The sequence below is a fragment of the Halyomorpha halys genome, unplaced genomic scaffold (assembly GCF_000696795.3).
Source record: "Halyomorpha halys isolate HHAL.00 unplaced genomic scaffold, Hhal_1.1 Scaffold742.1, whole genome shotgun sequence".
NCBI classification, from domain to species: domain Eukaryota; kingdom Metazoa; phylum Arthropoda; class Insecta; order Hemiptera; family Pentatomidae; genus Halyomorpha; species Halyomorpha halys.
This window is the reverse complement of record NW_027115923.1, coordinates 7,953-13,126: the sequence shown is the minus strand read 5'-3', so window position 1 is coordinate 13,126 and position 5,174 is coordinate 7,953. Positions and strand designations below refer to the sequence as shown.

At 37.7% G+C, this 5,174-nt stretch overlaps 1 protein-coding gene across 1 annotated transcript in view; it reads right to left on the bottom strand.

Annotated features, from left to right (window-relative positions):
* LOC106685785 (probable cytochrome P450 301a1, mitochondrial) overlaps nucleotides 1-5,174 on the bottom strand; it is a gene marked incomplete at its 5' end in the record, with an annotated part of 81,241 nt that overhangs the window by 75,011 nt on the left and 1,056 nt on the right.

Below are 5,174 nucleotides of genomic sequence, written 5' to 3'. Positions count from 1 at the left end.
ATCTTTTTTGCCATTGCTTATTATATTTTCATTATTATCCGTTGGTTTATCTAATTTTATTATTTTTCCATTGCGAATGCATACATTTTTTATAATTAGGTCATCGTTTTCCTCAAGATTCATTTTTATACCTATAGCTCGTATGGTTCCTATACCGAGCAATATATCAAATTTATCATTAATATCAAAAATTGTACACTTAATCAATAATTCACTGTCTAACCCTAGTCTGGGCGCGAGATCTACGAAGATCGCTCTGTGTCCCGGTTTTCTACCAGTAGGTGTTTTGAGAATTCGTCCGGAAATATTTTAGTTCCGTCGGGCATAGAACTTGGGTTTATGTAGCTAACCTGAGAAGCCGTGTCCACGAGCCATTGTTGTCCCAATAAGTCAGAAAATTATAATAATTCTTCCGAAATATTTAGATCGTACTGTTGGGGGGATCCGGTTCCGGCTCTCTTAATCCTAAAAAATGTTCGAATTTTCCCTCTAGATTTGTGAGTCTTTCTCTTAATTCATGATTTTCCACTTCTAAGTCGTGTACCTCGTTACTGCGAACGGTTCGCATTGACACCGTGTTTTGAGAATTCGGGTAAAAAGGTTTTGATGGGAAAAGTTCCCGAGATTTATCATTTTCCCGCCAGTTATTTTTTTCATGCTACGCTTGCGGCCGATGCTGTTGTCGTGATGTTTTTTCTTCATTTCTATGAGAATTTTGTGGTTGCCGATTTTCAGTTTGGTACTGGTTTCGGGGATAACGATTGTTTCTATTTTCGTACTGATTTTGGGGCTGACGAAAATCCCGATTTTCATATTGATTTTGAGACTGATGGAAATCTTGATTGTCATATTGATATTGGGGCTGTCGATAGTGCTGGTTCTCATATTGATACGGATGGATGCCTATAGTCTTGATTTTCTTGATAATAAGGAGGCTGCTGATAGTTTGGTTATCTGTTATTTTGATAGTGAGGTCTTTCGCGGTTTCTGTAATGTTCATATTTTTTTGTTTCGTAATTGTTAGCTTTTTTAAAGTCTTTGTGTGATTTATTATAATAGATATATTCTCTTTTGGACGTATATAAAGTTTGGTCGCGTCCGTATAGTCTTTCCATAATGTCTGAACAGCGGTTAAGTATAGCGTTCAATCAGATAAGTCAGGGTGTAAATTATGTAAGATATGACTGTTTATTTCTCGATCTTGACAATTCATCATAGCTTGTTTATTTTCTATCTCGTCATCAAATTGTATGCGATAAAATATTAATGATCTTATTTTTGCGATTCTATTTATAAAATCAACTCGATGTTCTCTTCTGTAAGGAAAGGTGTGCATGAGTTCGCGTTTTAATTGTTCCGCTGTACGTGATTCTTAGTGCAATTTATACAGTGTTGTGCAATTTATATTTTTAGTGTTTTTACAATTGGTGATGTGTTGCTTAATCCTAGTTTCTAGTTTTTTGGATAAGTTGTCAAACATGAAAGACAAAGTTGATAAGATGGAAAAATTAAACGCAATTTATAAGATAGATTGTAAAAATTGTGAAAAAGTATATATTGGTGAAACATCCAAAAAACTAGAAACTAGGATTAAGCAACACATCACCAATTGTAAAAACACTAAAAATATAAATTGCACAGCACTGGCCTATCACAGCATAAAACTGAACCACGAATTCAACTTTGAAAACCCAAAAATAATAGATACAGCACAAAATACAAAAAACAGAAGATATCTAGAAGCTATGTACATAACAAAAAACATACAAAACACAGTAAACTATAAAACTGACACTAAACACTTAAACACACATTACGCAGCTATTATAAATATACTTAAAATAAAAACATAAAAATCAGATAAAATAAACAGGTTTATGTGAAAAATAAAAAATCACTAAGTTTATAATAAATACAAAACAGGGAGGTAACCAAACAGCACACTGGACATGAGATAAGGAATGTAACAAATATAACAAAAGAGATAGTAAGAAATGTAGAATAATGGCTGTGCCAGAGAGAAGTGAAGATGCACAAATGGTGGACATGATTTCCCATATGAAATCATGAGGTTTTTATAGTGCATGAATATGGGATAGTGGTCCCGAAACGTTGTACAATTTTCATGAATAAATAAATAATAATTTATTTCAAATGATGGAAGTGATAAACCTCAAAACAAAAAAAAATTTTTTTAAAAGAATTGACTCACCAGACTTCCTAGAGAGATAATCATAAGTATCTTAAGTCGCAGGGAAAATAAATGGCGGCCTGGTACATTCAGTCTCTGCGAAACCCGTAAGTCACGTGACCAATATTGCGGTGAACGAAAAGAAGAGGATCGCGAGACCCTCATAATAAAATGGCTGCGATCAAGAAAACAAAATGGCGGCCATGTACACTCAGCCTCAGCTGAACCCTTAAATCTCTCAAACATCAGCGGAAAAACAAAATGGCGGTCGGGAACTCCACGTGACTTAAAGGAGGGCGTGGCCTAATGATCACGTGACTGACCACGTGAGTGGTTAATGTTATGTCGAACTAAATTTGAATTTAAATCCCCCGCCAGGGGTCATGTGACCAAATACTAGCCTCCGGGTGGCTGACTCGATCAAAAATAAATGGCGGCCGGATACACTAAGTACCTGCCATACCCCTCAAACCTTTCAAACAGCATAAAAACAAAATGGCGGCCGGAGCACACTCAGTCCCTGGTGGCCGTCACATGACATTAAAGAGGGCGTAGCCTACTAATCACGTGAGTGGTTAAAGTTATGTGGAACTAAACTTCAATGTAAATCCCCGAAAAATAAGGGGTCACGTGACCAAATACTAGCCTCCGATTGGCGGCCTCGATCAAAAAGAGAATGGCGGTTGGGCACACTCAGCCCCTGGTTGTAGTATAATATGACCGATATAGTGGTGAAGGAAAAGAGGATCGCGGAAACGCCATAAATAAAATAGTAGCATAAAAACAAAATGGCGGCCGGGTACACTCAGACTCACAATATGGCGCTGAACAAAAATAAAAAGGTCGCGAGACCCTCACATAAAATTGTAGCGATTAAATGCAAAATGGCGCCCGGTACTCTCATCCTCTTCCAAAACCTGTACGTCACGTGACCAATATGGCGGTGAAGGAAAAGAAGAGGATCGCGAGACCATCGTAAATAAAATGACAGCGAACTAAAAGAAGAGGATCGCGAGACCCTCATAAATAAAATGATGCCCGGGTACACTCAGCCACTACCAAACCCGTACGTCACGTAATCAATATGGCGGTGATCGAAAAGAAAAAAGCAAAATGGTGGTCGGGCACACTCAGCCACTGGTTGTAGTATAAAAGTGGGTACCTGATCCCTCAATGGGTGGTAGGGGTAACGCGAGATCTTCACAATGCAATGGTGGCGATTAAAAAAATAAAATGGCGGCAGGGTACACTCACCCACTGGTTGTAGTATAAAAGTGGGTACCTGATCCATCAATGGGTGGTGGGGGTAACGTGGCCCCTCTTAACGCAATGGCGGCGATAAAAAACAAAATCCCGGCCGCGTACACTCAGCCTCACAATGTGGCGCTGAACGAAAAGAAAAAGTTCGCGAGACCCTCATAATAAAGTGATGGTGATCAAATAAGAAAATGGCGGCTGGGTACACTCAGCCTCTGCTAAACCCGTAAGCCTCTCAAACGGCATAAAAAACGAAATGACCGCTGGGGTACAGTCAGCCCCTGGTGGCAGTCACGTGACTTAAACGAGGGCGTGGCCTAATCACGTGAGTGGTTAAGGTTATGTCGAACTAAATTTGAATTTAAAGGGGGTCACGTGACCAAACAGTAGCCTTCGATTGGCTGGCTAATGATCACGTGACGTACCACGGGAGTGGTTAAGGATGGGTCGAGCTGAATATTTGAATTCAAATCTCCCGCCATATGTCACGTGACCAAAATGCTGGCTTCTGATTGGCTGCCCACAGAAGTGTCCCAGCTCTTATTCTCACTACTGTGGTACCTCCCCAAGATTTTCAAGTGTAAATGTAACATACAACATATTTACTTATTGTATTTATTATCTTGTACAGATGGAAATTACATTGAATAAATAAATAATAAAAAAATTAGTTTTTAACACATCTTGCAGTACCATCTGGATATTGTTTTTATGGAGCACACTATTTGGTTAAAGAAGAATCATGGAGTCGTTAAAAATCATGCCATGGTTGCATGATAAGATTTTTCCAACACTTGGAACTTTATAAGAAATGGCTTTGCAGAGGATCTGGCGACAATGTAGCAATATATCGTCAATTACGGCATTGAAATTGCAGTTGTTTCGTCCACTCAGCAACCCATGTGTAATTCCGTCTTTAACCATTTAGAATAAGTTTAGATGATGAATAGGCTATAAATGGTGGCATAAATACTTTATGACACAGGGATTGACTCTATATTAGTCTTGCTCTCAGTGAAATGAAAAAGGGATGAAACTTGGAACTGAATAATGTGTTTTAATTCAAAGAATAACAAAATTAAAGGTGTTATCTAGTTAACTTTGGGTCCTTGCAAGTAATAATAATAAAAAGAAAAATACCTCTAACCAATTTTAAGGATCGAACAGCAAGTTGAACACGGGAACGTCAACTGATATTGTGAAGAATATGTTTTTGGCATACCCATCCTTAATCGAGTTCTGATATAAATAAAAATTACAAATATGGAGTAAATTATGTAATAATTTGTGAAATATGTAAATTGAAATAGGTTTAAATTTATCCCAAATGTGCCAAAACATAAATATTGAGTTGGTATGTAGCAGTCAGCGAGCACGAAGTGCCGCTATAACCCGCCAGGGGCCAGCACTATAAGCGTCTAAGAAGCTGTATAATTATATATAAGTTTATAATTGTAAAAATATGATCTGTTGTATAAATGTATATATGTTAATATGTAATGTGTAAGAATGTTAATTATAAAATAAAAAGAGATTGAGCAAAAAGATTCTACGGAACTATCTCAAGTAGAGTTAAAAGAGTGAATCTTCAGTCATAACCGATCACATGAGGCCTTCAATTGCCACCGGGATTGATTCATCAGATCAAGCCTTCTCCGGGTCTAGTCATAGCACTGGTGGCTTACACTCTACTTGAGATAGAGAAGTTCATTGCTAATCTATTCTC